The sequence below is a fragment of the Armigeres subalbatus genome, chromosome 3 (assembly GCF_024139115.2).
Source record: "Armigeres subalbatus isolate Guangzhou_Male chromosome 3, GZ_Asu_2, whole genome shotgun sequence".
Taxonomy (NCBI): Eukaryota; Metazoa; Arthropoda; class Insecta; order Diptera; family Culicidae; genus Armigeres; species Armigeres subalbatus.
This window is the reverse complement of record NC_085141.1, coordinates 225,286,848-225,305,576: the sequence shown is the minus strand read 5'-3', so window position 1 is coordinate 225,305,576 and position 18,729 is coordinate 225,286,848. Positions and strand designations below refer to the sequence as shown.

The 18,729-nt window shown below is 42.6% G+C and overlaps 1 protein-coding gene across 4 annotated transcripts in view; it reads left to right on the top strand.

The window, feature by feature from the left end:
- The first annotated feature begins 12,706 nt into the window (after window positions 1-12,706).
- The window catches only part of LOC134220387 (ATP-binding cassette subfamily G member 4), a 130,128-nt gene continuing 124,105 nt past the window's right edge, over window positions 12,707-18,729 (top strand). The window contains exons 1-2 of one of the 4 annotated variants that reach the window (XM_062699441.1): window positions 12,707-12,898; window positions 13,625-13,774. The gene's annotated coding sequence lies outside the window, so the exon portion shown is untranslated. Of the gene's footprint in view, window positions 13,070-13,404; window positions 13,775-18,729 lie in introns of all 4 variants that reach the window. The other 3 variants (XM_062699440.1, XM_062699439.1, XM_062699438.1) reach the window with 3 other exon arrangements.

Below are 18,729 nucleotides of genomic sequence, written 5' to 3'. Positions count from 1 at the left end.
TTAAATACATTTGAAGGGAAAAATATGTTTTGTACCTCATCTCATAAAAAATGAAGAAAATAGTATTCGACATTTGACTTATGAATATGCCTAATACCGCGTACATTCCGAAGCAGATTCCAAATACCGCGCAGAAAATTGCCTAATACCGCGCCCTATCAAACAAGCTCAAATGATGAGCTTAAGAGCACATTTACAATAAAATATGTAGATAATTGAATCATATACAAATTTCAATTAAATTATTAGGTCATAAATATTAAAAAACGTCATAAAAATTCACTATTTTACACAGATACCTACTGGGAAAAGAATCATTTCCTTGGGAAGTTAGCAATTTCTCAATATTGACGGTTTAAAAGCGTTTATTAATTTTTCAAATAATTTACTTCACATTTATTTAGGTTTTAGATAAATGATATCCAATCGAGTGTCTAAGTAGATTTGAAGACAATGGGAGGATTTGTATTCAGATGAAAAATACTCTATTTTCATTTCTAAAGGAAACTGCACAGGAAAAATTTGTTTGTCTATAGTCTGTGGTAAATATCGCATCAATGATATTGTATTCGTATGTGCTGAACGACACAAATCGTCTTTAGATTTGTATGTTCATTAGATGTATACCATCTTCAAGTCTTCCAACAGAAGTTTCTCTTTAAGGAAGTATTGGAATAATACATATTGCAATATGTAATTCATCTGAATGATGCTTCCTTAGTAATCCTACGCATAAAATGTCGTAGATATTTAATATGAATGTTTCAATACCTATACGATATTGTCTAGTGGTCTATGTATTCAATGTGATGGTTACGTTTTATTTTATTGAGTATCAACTTCACGGTATAGCCTAGTCACGGTATTAGGCACTACTGGCGAAGAAGATGGCCTAATACCGCGACAATTGTTTTGATCAATAAAAATGCAAAAACATGAAATTTAAATACCATTTCAGTACCCAGCTCATTTTTTATAGCTGTAAGACTGGGCTCATTGAGATATTGGAAGTAAATATCATTTAAAAATCGAGTTACAAGACTTGGAAATATAACCATAATTTTAAGCGTTTTGCTAAGCGGATGCAAATTTTGACTGGTCGAGCCATACATTTTCACATTTATTTTTTAGCGCCTAATTTACGTCACAAATACCCACAATAATAATTTGCTAACATTTTCTGTCATATATTTGTGTATTTCACCAAATAATGTGATGTGTATGACAGACAGTACCTCTATATTCATCAATTTGGATAAAATCCACGGTATTAGGCAATGCGCGGAATTAGGGCAGGTCACGGTACCAAAAGACTATAATAGGGTTCCTAAAAAAAACTAGATGAAAGGCCCGGAGACCCGTAGGGGCTCTTTCTAAAATTACGTAACACTAAATTTGGTGATTATAATTATATTTTCAATATTAAAGTGAATTTTATTTCATAATTCATGAGATTTATTGATAGATTAATACGTAACAACACGCCTACGTAACGCATACAAAGGGTCGTACACATATTACGTAAGCATTTTTTCTGGGGTTTTCGACCCCCCCTCCCCCCATGTAAGATTTTTTCATACAAATGATTTTTTATTTATATGGTGCGTAAGAAAATGACGGACCCCCCCCCCCCCCCCAAGTGCTTGCGGAAAATGTGTATGGCCCCCAAGCGAAATTATAGACACTTCCGAAGGAAGGGTCAAAACACTCAGGTAGTGTGGGCCGTGAGGGTGGGCTCATTCGACCCACTAAAACCAAAAACCCTTTCGCCAGTCCGTACCCCCATCCGCAATTAAGCAATACTTCAGGGGGAGACTATTAAGAACGCTCACACTTACGCTAACGCACAAGGCATTAAAAACACATAGACTTCAAAGGTGGTAACCTCACCACCCGTCGATCGGAAGTCACGATAGTAACCTAACAGTCTCTATCAGTAACTCACGTAGGAGACGAGCATCACAGGTCTCTACTGAAGCTGCTGGTTTTGTTCAATACGCCACCATCGCTGCAGCTCCGACATAATCTGTTGTGCTGCTGCGTTCACCGCATTCCAAGTATCCTCGTTCTGGGATATCCACTCGATGGGTCGTTTCCCTCAATATCATATTGCGGGCATGCAAACATCACATGTTTAACCGATTCCACCTCGGTTACGCATTCCGGGAAATCCGCAGATTCTGAGAACCCGAACCTATGCAAAAACTTCTTGAAACCGAACCCAAACCTGAGCTTGAGCTTGAGCTTGATTGACTGCTCGTAGTTGCTACTCCATTATGACCAGATCAGCTGTTCTTGCACAGGGAACCAACAGATGTTTGCTTGGGACTAGCACACATCTTCAATGTACAACTACTGGTGATCTCATTTGTTTGGTCATACTGGCGCCTGCCACGTCAGAATGCAAGTCAATGTAGGGAAGGGGGAGGAAATGATGATGCAATCACTCGCCCACTGCAAGCCGAATATACCTCTGCACTTGCCACGAGTTCATGCGGAATTTGTTGGAAATTTTGGGTAAGGTTCGAGAGGCAGAGGTTCGTCTTGGTTAACGAGCTGCCAATGTGATAGATAGGAGAAGGCAACTGATAGAATTTTCTAATTGGATGTAGGAAACGAGCTCTTTAGTTCATTTCAAATTCTAGCAGATTACTGTTAGAATACTCAAGTTGAAGGTATAGGAATAGTAATAGAAACGGTATGGAAGTCCATTTCCAGTTCTAGCGATTGCTAGAACATGAGAAATATAGAGAAAGATACAAAGTAGGAGAATGGAACGGACCTGGGATTGAACCCACGACCTCCTGCGTATGAGGCAGAAGCAGTAGCCATATGACTACCAAGCCCGCTTTCTTGAAACCGAACCCAAACCTATGCACAAACTTCTCCAATGACCTTTGACTGCGGTATCCTATGCTCATTGCCATTTGAGCAACGAAGCTGCTCTCTTGACACGTCGCACTTGCACCTAGGGTGACCACATGAAATTTTCCCAAAGGAGGACAATTCCTTGCCAAAATGGAGGACATTTGGTTGAAAAAGGAGGACATATGAAAGAAATTACCAAACCCAAAATTTCCTGTATTTGATATTAATTTGACTGATTTTTCGAAATGTCGAGTCAAATACTACATAGGCTAGATGCAGCATTGCACAGAATTTTAGCAAGAAAAAATGAAATATGAAAATTTTCGAATGACTTAACTATCGCTTACATCGCAGCGTTGAGCACTAGACAACTAATTGTATATTACTTAAGACACCTAGTCAATCAGCGGAGATTATTTTTTGAATACTAACAAGTTTATGGCATGCGACCAGCTAAACCGTTTCCATTGCCGCCAAGCCCATCGTCCCTTCGGTACAACCAGAAAGTAATGCTTCAAAGGGGGGCCAGTGCATGACGCACCCTCGAGGTTAGCTGCGTGTCCTTGCAGTATCGAACATCGTGACTCGCTTTTTAGAAGAACACCATGGTATCGTGCCAGCGCATTGCCGGCTTTCCAGGTGGCCTTACCACGCCCTATGTCCTCGGAAGGTGGGCAGGGTCGACTTCGCGCCTGCTTCCCTCTGCACGACTGGTATCAAGAATGATGATGCTGCGTGCACCCCAAATTGACCTTTCTGCGATAGGGCCTATTCGCCAGCACACAGAGGGACTTGCCGACGCGAGGCCTACGCCTGCCCCAGCCTTGACGAGGACCCCTTTCCGTCCTCGGGCTCGGAACCCGCCCGGTTGACCGACGCCGCGAAAACGACGATACCATGTTGTTCTTCGCGCGGCTACTTGTTCGATAAAAGGATCGAGTTCGACCACAGAGCATGACCACCGGTATGACCCATGAAGCCGACTCCGATCCCTTGGACCACCTCTTATTTGCGCCTGAACTAGCCATCCTTGAGTCCACGCGCCACCTTCTGTGTAGCTCCGAGACGATTTGGGCGATAGCCGATAAAACGGCGTTCCAGCCAACTTCGTCTTTACACATCCTCCGAACTAGGTTGTCCGGGGTAGTGTCCAGACCACATGTGGCAAGCATGTGGTCACGCATTGCGCGAAAACGTGAGCACACGAACAACACGTGTTCCGCCGTTTCCTCTAAACCTGCGCACACCAAAAACTCGGGCGAAGCCGAGCAAGCCAGCTGCTTTACCTGCACTTTGATTTTGCAGCACGCTTAAACGCCGGGCACATCGAACCCCCCATGGGGTGCTTGCTGTTCACAGCTTTGCTGGAACAAATCAAACAATTGGGAGGGTTCGTGCAGCATTGTGCCTTATGTCCCTCCAATCCGCAGCGTCGGCAGAGATTGCTTCTGTCAGGGCCTTTGCAGTCCCATTGCTTGTGCCCCGGTTCCAGGCACTTGAAGCAAACTTCGGGTTGCTCGTATATGTGCACAGGGCATACCGACCATCCCACCTTGACGCTCCCTAACTTGACTACCTTGGAGGCGTCCGCTGCAGATAGCCGAACCAATGCTACCTGCGTCCCTGCCGGACCTTTCCGTAGCCGAACGGCTGCGGTGGGCGTCTCCACTTCACACTGTCGCCGCAGTGCCTTGACGAGCTCTTCGACTTCAGTGATCTCGTCCAGGTCTTTAACCCTTAGATTCACCTCCGTCGTGAGTGCCCTCACCTTGACCGTCTCGCCTAGGACCTCCTCCGCCAACTTCTTGTAGGCGGCGCCCTTTTGCGAGACGCCCCGCTTCAGCTCGAGTATCATCTCGCCCATCCGGGTACGTCTTATTCGACGTACGTCGGCGCCGAGTTCACCGAGCTTGACGTCACTCCTCATCGCCTTCAAAACATCCGAGTACTTAGCCTCGTCCGCCGTGATGACTAGGGCATCGCCCCTGGAGCGATTGGCGCCTACCCTAGACTTCTTGCTACCCTCATTCGCCTGGGCCTTCTTTTCGGCCCTTGACGTCTTCGGTTTCCTCTTGTTCTTGACCAGGGTCCAGGAGGCGTCATTCCCCTCTATTTCCCTGGTCTGGTGCGGCTGAGAACTTTCAGCCTGCCGTAACCCCTTACCACCGTGTTGCCTGAGTGGACGGACCTTTCCAGGTCCTTCCTCCCCCGGTTTTGGAGGTACCTGACCGGGGTTCAGCTTCCCAGCCCCACTTTTGTTCGGGGTAGTAACCCTCCGCGTTTTGGAGCGGCCCCCAGGGAGCTCATCCCCTGGAGACTGTCTCCCCCGTTTTTGTGTGTGCTCTGCTCCGTTGGAGCAGTCACCCCCGACGTACCCGCAAATACTTGAGCCTCAGTCTGGGTAGACTTTGGCAGACGCCTTCGGTCGATTCGACCTTGCCCGAGTCCGCGAATCCTTGGGCCTCAGTCTGGGTAGACCTCGACTCCATCGATTTCACGGGTTTACACTTGGCCGTCCCGACCGCCCTCTCCAGCTTGGCGTCCAGCATCGACTTTCGAAGTTTCTGCAAGCTCCTCTTGAGGTCCTTGCTGATATTATGCTTCGATGACGCAAAGTCGATGATGGCGTCCAGCTGTTCCGTCGCCACCTCGAAGGCCGAAAGCCCATCGCGTTTGCGGTTCATCGCCTCCACAAGCCATGGGCCGTCAATAACCCCTACCGGCGTTTTTATAGCCGAGAGGATGGTTGAGTGACCCACGCTGGCGCTGCGCACTGAGCTGCCGACTATTGCCTCTGGCCTCCTAGGCGGAGACCTGAACAACCCACCTCTTGCGAAGGGGTTGTCGCCTACACTACTACCACTAATTTAAGAATTGACTTGGTTTTCCATTTTGGTCCCACGAGTTGCTCGGGAAAAGAGGTCCACCACGCCAGAGCCCAGCATAACGCGGTAAGGGACAATTACTGTGGAGGGTGCCCAGGTACCCCACAGGCTCCGTTAAAGGCCTAGCTTATTATTTCACCCCCCTGGCCATGCATCCCCTCGGCACGGGTCGCTTGACGCCTTGGGATTAGGGGTTAGGGACGATGGTCCCGGTCTAACTCGCAGTGGCCATGGGGAGGGGTCGTCAAGCCCTTGGACAAAGTCCCTGCTGCCCCTGCAGTTAATAACTGTGGAAGTGCTTAATGAACACTAAGCTGCGAGGCGGCTCTGTCCCAGTGTGGGGATGTAATACCAATAAGAAGAAGAAGAAGAAATGTTCCATATTGGGAACCCAAATGTATATTTACAACCGTACGGGAATTAAACCCAAATGTATATTCACAACCCTATGTTTTATTTGCGAATGGATCTCTGTTGAATACTTTCTTCAGCGATAACAAGAAAAAATTCTCTTAAATTATTGGCTAGCATTGTTAATTGTTTCCTCAATATTTACAAAAAGCAGGGCATTTCAGCACAAAAGAAGGACATCAGATTTTTATCGAAAAAGGAGGACATGCCCTCCTTTAGGATACCATATGGTCACCCTACTTGCACCGAGTCCCTTTCGTTAGAGCACTAAAGCGCCAGAAGTAGGGGTGATCGGGGCAACCTAAGAAAATCGTTGAAACTCAACTGTATCGTGAAATCTGTGCTGTTATACGCTAGCGAAACATGGTGTGTATCAGTGGAGAACACTCAACGGGCATTAGACTGGAACCCAGCGGGGCATCGCAGCAGAGGCAGACCCAGAGGCTCATGGCGGCGAAGCCTCAATAAAGAAATAATAGAAGTCGACCGAAATCTAACCTGGCAACAGGTCAAAGCGATAGCTGGCCATCGGCTCAGGATGGAAATCTTTCAAGTCGGCCATTTGCACCACTGGAGGTGTACAGAATCCATAAGTGAGTAAAAGTAAAAAAATCGTTTCGAAAAGCGCTTAAAATGTCATTCAAATGTAGTTGACTTATACTAGGGAGCAAGGACGGAGATCTTCGTTTTACTATCAGTCGATGCTCAGTAGGCAGCTTCGTCATTGATTCGTGTTTGTGTTGATCAGACGCTCGGCAATGCAGGCACGAACATCTCGCTGCATGCTGTCAAGCTTCCATACTAAATTTACCGCCCGATCCTAAATAGCCGATTGATAATTGAGCGTAAAAAATGAATATCTACCGGGGCTGAAATGAATATTTTGAATTGCGGTTGATTTCACCGATAAATGATGATTTTACTTTATTTTACTTTGTATACTAAACAGATGCATATATCACAGAGAAACTGACGGGGCTGCGAAATGGTGAGTTGACATCTGGGAAGGAGCGACCTACACAGCTCTGGTCTTCTCAAGTTCCAATCTCACGCTTCCACGGGTCTTCCGATGACAATCGACCGCCAGCTAAGGGTTTTGTACTTAACTGGTAGTGCAGCCTGGGCACTGTTGTCCTTCTGACATCAGCTAGAGTGAGTGGGTGCGACCAAAGGGACCATCGTCCCTAACCCCTAATCCCAAGGCGTTAAGCGACCCGTGCCGAAGGGATGCATGCATTCTTCAATTAGTGGTAGTAGTGTAGGCGACAACCCCTTCGCAAGAGGTTAGTTGCTCAGGTCTCCGCCTAGGAGGCCAGAAGCAATAGTCGGCAGCTCGGTGCGCAGCGCCAGCGTGGGTCAGGTTATAGACGGGTCCCAGGCTACGCCGGTAGAGGTTATAGACGGCCCATGGCTTGTGAAGGCGATGAACCGGAAACGCGATGGGCTTTCGGCCTTTGAGGTGGCGACGGAACAGCTGGACCCCATCATCGACTTTGCGTCATCGAAGCATAATATCAGTAAGGACCTCAAGAGGAGCTTGCTGAAACTTCGAAAGTCGATGTTGGACGCCAAGCTGGAGAGGGCGTTAGGGACGGCCAAGTGCAAACCCGTGAAATCCGTGGAGTTGAGGTCTACCCAGACTGAGGCCCAAGGATTCGCGGACTCGGGCTTCGAATCGACCGAGGGCGTGCCAGCGAAGACGGTGGTGCCAAAGTCTACCCAGACTGAGGCTCAAGTATTCGCGGGCACGTCGGGGGTGACTGCTCCAACGGAGCAGACACACAAACGGGGGAGGCAGTCTCCAGGGGATGAGCTCCCTAGGGGCCGCTCCAAAACGCGGAGGGTTACTACCCTGAACAAGGGTAGTGGGGCTGGGAAGCTGAACCACGGCCAGGTACCTCCCAAACCGGGGGAGGAAGGACCTGGAAAGGTCCGTCCACCCAGGAAAGACGGTGGTAAGGGGTTACGGCAGGCTGAGAACTCTCAGCCGCCCCAAACCAGGGAAATAGAGGAAGATGATGCCTCCTGGACCCTGGTCAAGAACAAGAGGAAACCGAAGACGTCAAGGGCCGAAAAGAAGGCCCAGGCGAATGAGGGTAGCAAGAAGTCTAGGGTAGGCGCCAATCGCTCCAGGAGCGATGCCCTAGTCATCAAGACGGACGAGGCTAAGTACTCGGACGTCTTGAAGGCGATGAGGAGTGACGTCAAGCTCGGTGAACTCGGCGCCGACGTACGTCGAATAAGACGTACCCGGATGGGCGAGATGATCCTCGAGCTGAAGCGAGGCGTCTCACAAAACGGCGCCGCCTACAATAAGTTGGCGGAGGAAGTCCTAGGCGAGACGGTCAAGGTGAGGGCAATCACGACGCAGGTGAATCTAAGGGTTAAAGACCTGGACGAGATCACCGAAGTCGAAGAGCTCGTCACGGCACTGCGGCGACAGTGCGAAGTTGAGACGCCGGGATCAACCGGTCAACCGGGCGGGTTCCGAGCCCGAGGACGGAAAGAAGTCCTCGTCATGGCTGGGGTAGGCGTAGGCACCGCGTCGGCAAGTCCCTCTGTGTGCTGGCGAATAGGCCCTATCGCAGAGAGGTCAATTTGGGGTGCACGCGGCATCATCATTCTTGATACCAGTCGTGCAGAGGGAAGCAGGCGCGAAGTCGACCCTTCCCACCAAGTCGGCCACCTGGAAAGCCGGCAATGCGCTGACGCGATACCATGGTGTTCTTCTAAAAAAGCGAGTCACGATGTTCGATGCTGCAAGGACACGCAGCTAACCTCAAGGGTGCGTTGTGCACTGGCCCCCCTTTGAAGCATTACTTTCTGGTTGTACCGAAGGGACGATGGGCTTGGCGGCAATGGAAACGGTTTAGCGGGTCGGGGATGCAGTCCTGCCTCCCTCGTTTGCTGTTGGAGGTGGCCCCTAACCCCGCACTTCCTGGACAACCCCTTCCATTGCTTAGGAAGAAAAAAAAACACAAGATACATACTCATGCAATTTTCGGGCATAGAAAAGTTTTCAATTAATAACTGTGGAAATGCTAATAGAACACTAAGTTGAAAAGCAGGCCAAGTTACAGTTGGAATGTAGAGCCATAGACAAGGGTGTCTAATCATTTGTAAAAACAAATTTTCCTTATTTTTACAGGTGAAAACAAACGTGCCTTATATACATTTTTGCAACAGAATAATCAAGTTAAACAAGTGAATATTGCGAAAAACCTTTTTCAAAAGAATTTATGAGAGACCTCACATTTTTTCTCGTAAATTACTAAAGAAATTGTTTAGGAAATGCCTCAAGGGTTTCCTTAGCAAGTACATCAAGAGATTGCTTTAGCCCTTCGATCAAATAATCCTTCAGTAATTCCATCGGAAATTTCTCCAGGTATTCCTCCTCTAGGGATTCCACAATGAGGAAGAAATTGTCCATAACGCGAATAAATTCAATAGCTATAGGTTCGGTACTGGCGGATTTTGACACGAATCGTAGAACTTTCTGGGAAATCGTGCAAAGGTGGTTCTATTTTTTTTCTTTTTTATTTATTAAGGTGTTTTTAAATTTTTAATTAAGTTCAACATCGACAGGTGGTTATTTTCACTGCACAAAGCTGCAAGACCTCGTTTTACCCTAATGCTCCTATTTGTTATATTTTCCGAAAGACCGTGGCATTTTGGGTTATTAGTAAGTAATTTGAGAAATATGAGAACGTAGGTAGGGTAAAATCAGCGAGACCTCAATTTCCACCGTTGTGCAGTAGATAGAGGTCACATAATACGATTTTTGACATTATTTGGAACTCCTAACATAACAAATTACATAATAAATAAGGGGCATTGGGGTTAAACCAAGGTCTTGCAGCTTCGTGCAGTGAACTTAATCGCATTTGCACGATTCCCCAGAAACATCTACGATTTGTGTCGAAATTTCAGCGCAATCCGCAGTACCGAACCGAGATATTGAATTTATTCGCCTTATGGACATTTTTTTCCCCATTGTGGATTCCTTCGAGAAATGCTCTAGAAATGAATTAAGAAATTCCTTCAAATAGGGTATCCTAGGAATTGCTTTGAAATTTCCCTCAGAAATGCTTTCAGAACTCCCTCATGATTTCATTCAGAAATTCCTTTAGGGACTCGTTCGAAAATTTCTCTAAAACTCCCTCGGAAATATCTTTGTGAAATACTTTGGAGATTTCTCTAGCCATTCTTTAAAAATATCTTCAAGAATTCGTTTAGGAATCTCTTCGGAAATTTATTTAAGATTTCTCTTGTAATTCTTTTGAATTTCTACACGAACTTTCCAGAAATTAGTTTGGACATTTTTTTCGGGAATTCCTTAAAACTTCTTAAAAAAAATCTTTCAAATATCATCAGGGGTTTCTTTTACGAGGTCTTTCAGAAATTCTTTCAGCAAATTTTCTCGGAAATGTTTTAAGCAATACCTTTGAAAACTCCTTCAGGAGATCATTTGAAAATTTATGTGGAAACTCGTTCGGAAATACAGATGATGCAAAAGTATAAGATTGCTAATGTCGTTCCCGTTCGCGTGACCAACATCTAGTTAGCTTGGACCTAGCAGCTAAAAAGTACGGATGCTATAAATGTCAAACCGATATTGGTGATAATACTAAACTTATACTACAACACGATGGACAACAGACGGCCAAGAAATGCTTCAGAAATTCGTTTGGTTTTTTTTAGGAATTCATTCGGAAATTTTCTTATTTCTGGATATGCTTACAAAAATTCCTGTAGAGATTACTTCAGAAATTCCTTTACAAATTTCTTTGAAAAATTTAAGTAAATTTAATAAAGAATTTCTTCGGACATTTTTTTATTGAGAAATCAGTTTAAAACTCTTTTAAGACTCTTGATATATTTCCGAAACCAATCTCGCGCGTAAGTGGAAAGGGGGCAAAGGTTGAGTGCATTTGTGCAACAGTTCCTCATGTTCCTGATTTCCCTCTCGTCGTCTTGTTGCATAAAGAGGCGGCAAGAGAAGGATTACGTTTTGTCCTAGCAGTGATGATCGAAGTGTAATTTTCAAGAAAGTTGCGGCATTTTCTGGGCCACTGATTTAGTGGAAGTAATTCCTCCCACGGAAACTCAGAGGCCCTAGGAGGCCCCATCAAGAATTCTTCCTAGAATACATTTAGAAATTCGTTCGAAATTTCCTCTGGAAAAATCCATTCGGAATTCCTTCGGAAATCCTTCACAAAATCCTCCACCAAATTTAGAAAATTTAGAAAATAATTTCTAGGATATACTCCCTTAGTGATTCCTTTGGAAAATCATTTTGAAATTCCTTTGAAGATTGACCCCGAAATTCTTTCGCAAGGTTCCTCCAGGAATTGCTTTGAAAGAATCTTTAATAATTTAAACATTACTCATGAATTTTTGAGGAACTTCTCAAAAGAATTTACAAAGCAATCCCTAATTGATTTCCCGAATCAATTCTTAGATTTCTCTAGGTATTGCTAAGGAAATCATTTGAAGATGACAAACCCTTTTATTCCCATATATCGGAACAACGATCCATAAATGTTCAATAAATTTTCAATTGTATGATTTGATTGATACATTTATTTAAAGTTATGGATCATTTTCATCTTTTGAGAAAGTTTTTTTTCGATAAGTATGGTGCGTGCACGGTAAAACCTGGAAAAAGTATTAGACAACCTGATAGAAGAAGAAGAAGAATCGATAAAAATCGAGAGTAATCGATTAGTTACTAATCTATAATCAGGATGTTTCGACATCTCTAAGTATTAACAGGATATGTTGATCGCCTGCCACCTCATAAATGTTCGACTTCCTGAATTCTGTTCTTATTCTTATTATACATAAATAAAATGAATTGGTTTGAGTTGGTATCCGCATCATTTGAGAATGGTTGGATGGGTTTTCTACACTCCTTTAGTATTAGTCTGTTCGTTGTAATTTCTGTAATTACAACATTTTGTTATGTAAAAAATACGAGTAAAATTGAAAAAAAAAATTGCATGGGTAGTTCACAAGGCGCATTCTAGCCTAGTATGCAACACACGTTTGCCGCGGCATCTAGTACTGCATAAATATGAATCATGTTTGGATACATTTAAATACATGCAGTATAGAGAGTAGCACCTAAAACTGAATTCAGAACGAGTGAAGCATCCATTCTGATTCGAGATGATTCAATTAATGTTTTTATTCAATCAGAACACCCATAACCACGAGGAAATAAGGAGCACATTTGCTACCGCCACATAGCGAGAATCATATGTGCAGCTTAGGCACCTAGACAGGTCATTCTACAGTGCCGTTCTGTAATTCCCGTTCGCAGTACCTTCGCCTTGCGCTTGCCTTCTTCTCGTGCCACTCGCGGCGACCTCCTCGCGACCACAATGTTTAGCGGAAGGGTATCGCAACCTATGCGCGCGCTCTGCAGCAAAAAGCCGTTCTCTCCGCACCAAACCATCGATTTGAACCGCGTCACCACCGCCGAGCCAGGGCAAGGCAAGACGCAGGCCACAGCCACTCTACGGTAGTAGGTTAGTTGTTAGTTAGTGCTGTTTGGGTTCTCGATCAGTTCGGTCGCATTTCCGTCTTTGCACCGGAATTTTTCGTTCTCGCGCGTGCTCGCGACTTCGTCGGTTTTTCACGTTGTTTGCCTGTTTGCGTTTACGATAGAAATATTACTGTTTCAGCTACTGACTTAGTTTTCTCGCGGTTGGCGCTGTTTTGGTCGAGTGGTCCGCTTTTGAGTGCACTTATTATTGTTTTTTTTTTGTTTCTGCAAAGCGTGGCCTTTTCCTTTCTGTTGTAGTACTTTTGAACTGTTTGGTTAATTCAATACGCGAGGAGAAGTGGATGAACGCTGTCATCAGAGGAAAAGTAGAATCACTGAAATTTAACACGGCAAGGTATAGCCAATGGAATTGAAAATAATTTTAAAAATTACAAACAGAAATTTTTTTGAAAATGATTTATTAGGCGGGATTAGAAATTCAATTAAGATTAAAAGTAGTACTATCTCCGGAATCATTTCAAGAAAAAACTTCATTGTCATTAGCAATCAAATTAATATATGTATAATGTAGATAATAAAAATTCTAACCTCATGCTATAAATTATTTATAAATAAATTTTATTTTGAAATTTTGAAAATTATTTTGAAAGTTGCATTCCATACCTCGCTGTGAAATTCTTTTCATGATTCTACTTTTTCTTTTGATGACAGAATTCATTCTTCTCTTAGCGTATTACCGCTCGTTTCTGAACCATCGCTCGCCAACGTCATAGTTAAGTGCGACGAAGATTGGCGTATTCTTTGTGAACAACGATGCTTCTTCGTCGATTAGTCAGTGCTAGTGAATAGTTATTATTGGCATTTCTAACGAAGTAGAAAAAAGCGTTGATGAGACAGCGTTTTCGATAGTTCCATAGTTTTGATAATTTTGTATATCGTGACTAAACAGAATTGTGATGAAGAGCGATCTCTCTAGACGTTGAATAATCCGCACGTCAAGGAAGATCCTGTATCAACTGTCCAGACACACAGAGGGGATAATCGTTACCGGCTTCGCAGCACTCACAGCTGATAATCTGACAATAAATCATTTATATAGGTATGTTGAACATTCCCATGATCTACATCATTGAACATCAGTAAACATTCAGAGCTGTGGAATAATGCCATACTATTCAGTTAGTTACTGGCATATATTGATCTATAAATTTAATCAACGGAGTAGCAACCATTGATATGTACAGTCAGTCTAAGCTAAGCTATATTGATCTATAAATTTAATCAATTACATGGTCTATCACATGTAAAATAATAAACGCTATCTATGTACAATTACGCCTTTGGAAGCAATAATACATTAACAATCCGACGTGTTTGATTAATATTATGTATGACTAATGTATTTTTTAGCTTTATATTTTGGGTGTGAAAATATACCTACCTATACCTATGATGGTCGTACACTGTGTGTTGTCCGGAGCAAAACCGAATGTAATGTCTTGTTCCAGGTCGCTCGTTCCGGGGCCGCCAGTCGCTAAAGTCCCTGCACGCTGACCGCACGTGCATCTTCCTCGACTGTACACAGCCAGCGAGTGCGGAATTCACCCCGTAGTCGACATCCTCTTCCAGGTTCTCAACTACACGTGACTTTTGCTGGTCTGTCTTCCGGTATAGGCACTACATGTCCAGCCCACTGTAATCAGCCGTATTTTATCAGTCTGCCTATATGTCAGCATTTTTGTACACTTGGTACAACTCGTGATTCATTCATTCATTTGAGCCATTAACCTTTATCTACAGCGCCAAGTACTGAGCGCAGTATTTTCCGCTCAAACACTCCGAGAATTTGATAGTTTGCATCTTTTAACGTCCATCATCAATCAACGATGGGTTCAGAGCTAGTTTTGTCAGTGTCTGTAGGTGGCTTCCTTCCTTTTCTTCTTCTTATAGACTTGTGCGGGGTATTCACTCGAACAAAAGTTCATGTTGCGTTCATTTACGACCCGCTTAAACGTCATAATTTCTCAGCGAAGTTCTTTTTGCGTTGGTTTATTGACATTATATCCCCCACTTGGACATTGCCTTGCCGCGGTTTAGTGTTCATTTAGCACTTCCACAGTTATCAACTGCGGGGCTTCTAAGCCAAGATACCATTTTTGCATTCGTATATCATGAGGCAAACACGATGATACATTTATGCTCAGAGAAATCGAGACAATTTTCAATCTGAAAGTTTTCTAGAACGGCACCGGGAATCGAACCTAGCAACCCTTAGTATGGTCTTCCTTTGTATTCACGCGTCTTACCGCTAGGCTATGGAGGGTTCCATGGGTGGCTTCCTAAAGTTACCAAAGAATTAACTGAAGGAATTGAAGGAAAAATTAACTGAAGTAAAGGAAAAAAAAGGATTACCTAGAGAAATTCTCTGGAAATTGCTTAAGATAGTTTTGAAAATAATTCCTATGGGAATTTCTGGAAAAATTGTCAAGGAACTTACTAAGTAGCCCGTAGAGGAATTTCTAAAAGAATCTTCCGAAGGAATTCGTAAATGAATTTTCAAAGAAATTCCTAAGCAAATTTTAAAGCTTAGAAATTTCCGAAGAAATCATAATGTTTGATGAAATCTGAAACAATTTCCGGAAGAACACCTAAAACATTTTCGTAAATATTTCAAGAGGAATTTGACGGAATGTCCAAAGGAGTTTTCGTAGAAATCTAAAACTGTCGAAAGTTCCTCCATGACTTGCTTTGTAAAATCTTTCAGGAATTTCTTCGGATATTCCTTCAGGAACTTGTTCAGGAATTCTTACGAAAGTTTTGTCCTAGAAATTTGCAAAGAATATCAAAAGAGTTCTTAGGGAGCGTCCATGAATTACGTAACGCTTAGAGGGGGGACGGGGGGTTAACCAAAGTGTGACGATCCATACAAAATTTTTAGATGTTTCATACAAAAAGTGTGACATGGGGGGGGGGGCTTTGAAAATGTCCAATTTTTGCGTTACGTAATTAATGGATCTTCCCTTAGAAGCGAATTTCTGAAGGAATTTTCGGAAGAATATCTTAACGGGGCCCTCCTTAGCCGTGCGGTAAGATGCGTGGCTACAAAGCAAGACCATACTGAGGGTGGTTGGGTTCGATTCCCAGTGCCGGTCTAGGCAATTTTTGGATTGGAAATTGTCTCGACTTCCCTGGGCATAAAAGTATCATCGCAGTTAATAACTGTGGAAGTGCTTAATGAACACTAAGCAGTGAGGCGGCTCTGTCCCAGTGTGAGGATGTAATGCCAATAAGAAGAAGAAGAAGAAGAAGAATCTTAACGATTTTCCCAAGGTTTTCCTAAACAAATTTCTGAAGGAACACCTGAAGGAAATTCTGAAATAATTCATGAAGGAAATTTCAAGGAATTCCTGGAAAAATTTCCGAAAGGCTTTCTGAAATTCGTTTCGGACGAGTTTTTGTAGAACACCTTGAGGCATTTATATAGGGAATTCCTGGACGGGAAAATTGCAAAACAATTAATGCGAAAAAATCCAAAGGAATTCCTGGAGAAATCTAGGAATTACTTCAGAATAACCAGTAGGCATTTCCTATTCAATTTTATTAGGAACTAGTCGACCCGGCAGACGTTGTCCTGCATAGTAGGCGAAAATGCGTGATGTAAATATCCGTACCAAACTTAATTTCAGTTTTTCACGATTTACTCAACCTTCCTCGTGATTTTCGCATCTTGCTAAATCTTGCTAAAAAGCTATTGTTTTCATGTAAGCGCTGTTCATAGAGTCTTGAAATAGTTTGATGCTTCTTTGACACCAATGAGGATGCCAAGGAGTTGAACAAGAACAGATTTAGGGAACCACCAGTAGGATGGGAAGGTGAAACAAAGACTACAGAGGAAAACAAATCTGCCGGCACGAACTGTTTCTTGGGAAATTAAAATGTCACCAATTTTAGTGCATATATCAAAGCATAGACAGAGAATGAAGTAATTTGAAGTAAAAACTGTGCCGAATAAGCTGACTACATCGTTTTTTCTTAATTCTCAATGTTGTGTCCAGATTTTGTCGCGAACAAGCCTTATCATATAAACCCGTCGGAAACGATAACGGACATATTTGCTGTAGGAATGGAGAAAATCAATCCAGCCGTTTTCGTGTTATGCGGATACGAACACAGACCATTTCATTTTTATATATAAGATTTCTTCATAAATTCATTTGAGAAATCCTTGGGAAATTCCTTTATGGATTCCTCTGGAAATTTCTTTATGCATGCTTTTGGTAAGACTTTTAAAAACACATACAAAAACGCTTTGAGCAGTTCCAACGGGAATTATTTTCGAGAATCCATTCAAGCGCTACAGCCCTTCTGGAATTTATTCAAAAAATCCTCCAAAAAATCATTTGAGAACCTCAAGGTTTTTTTTCCTTAAATAATCTAAAAAAAATCCGTCAAGAATTCTTTCGAGTATTTCTCCTGGGTTTTCTTTAACAGTTTCTTTGAAAAGCCTCCGAGATTCCTTCGTAAATTTCTTCAGAAATTCTTTCGGATTATCTTCCTCTACAACTTAATTAAAGAATGAAATAGTTTCCGATGGAGTTACTAATTGAATTTTCGAAAGAATAAAAAAAACAACAAACACTAAAAAAATTCGAAGGTATTACTGAATGAATTTCTGAAAGAACTCATGAAGGCATTTCCGAAGGAATTCCTGCAGGGAGTTCTAGAAGAATACCCGGAGAATGTTTTAAAGGAATTGCTGGAAGAAATTCCTAAGGGAAATTTCGAAGAAATCCCTTATGCAATATCCGGAAGAAATTATTTAAAGAATTCATGGAATAATTGCCGAAGAAATTTCATAAGGAGGAATTTCCGAAGGAATTCTCAAAGAAACTTCCGAAGGCATAAACACTTAAAGAATTGCTAATGGAATTTCTAGAGGAATTCCTTAAGAAATTTCCGGAGGAATTGCTAAAGAAACTTCTGAAGGAATTCGTTAAGAAGTCTCCGAAGGAATTCCTAACGAAATTTTCGTAGGAATTCCTGAAACATTTTTTTTGAATTTTTTTGAATAAGGAATTTCCGAAAAAAAAATCGTTAAGGATTTTCTGAAGAAATTCGTAATGGAAATTCTGAAAGAATCTTCGGAGAAATTTCGTAAGAAATTTCCCGAAGAACTTCTAAAGTAATTTTCTAAGCTTTTTTAAAGGAAACTTTTCGGGTTGAATATCTGGAGGAAAAAAGCTTAGGTATGTGCCACAAGAAACATTATTTGCGTGTCACCTACAGGTTTAGGTGCCCGAATGAATGAGTTCTTGGCTTAGACGAATTCCAAAGATCAGTTAAAGATTTTATGTATTACCGGGTGGTCACTAAATAATAGCGGGAATGGAAAGAATGACTCGGTAAGAAAACTACAAAGCAGTATAGTTCAATCTGATATATGTTATATAAAGAGTTGGCCTTAGTCTTTAAACTTAGATTAATAATAAATACCTAACATATGGTATGTGGTTCGCCGTGCGCCAGCTCATTAGTGATGTTTGCAATCTTTACATTATTGCGAAGAGGCTTCTGAAAGCCACGAGTGATTTTGTCAAAAAACAAAAAAGTACTGCAATACAAAATAATCTTAAACAAAATCACATAACATTTGTTTTTTGGCCACTTTTTGACTTCATTATTTTATATATTTATCAACGCAGGAAGTTATTTGGCCTGACCTGAACATTGTACTTTAGAAAATCCGTCTTATAGTTAAAGGGTATGCGCCGGTTTGTCTTCAGCGGCGGCATTTTTCGTTGCTATGTTTTTTTTTTCGAAAAATGCTTTCGAATTTCCTCGGAAAAGTCTTCGGAATTTTCTCTGGAAACTTTGAAATTTTCTCACGAAATTCTTCGGAGTTTCCTTGGGTTTTTTCCTACATTTATGTGAATTTTGATAATGTTCAGCTCTTCATTTATCCTATGACAAAAGGTCGAAAGGCAAAATGTCAAAGGACAGAAGGTCGAAAGGACAAAAGGTTGAAAGGGACAAGGGCAAATAAGAGACCAAATA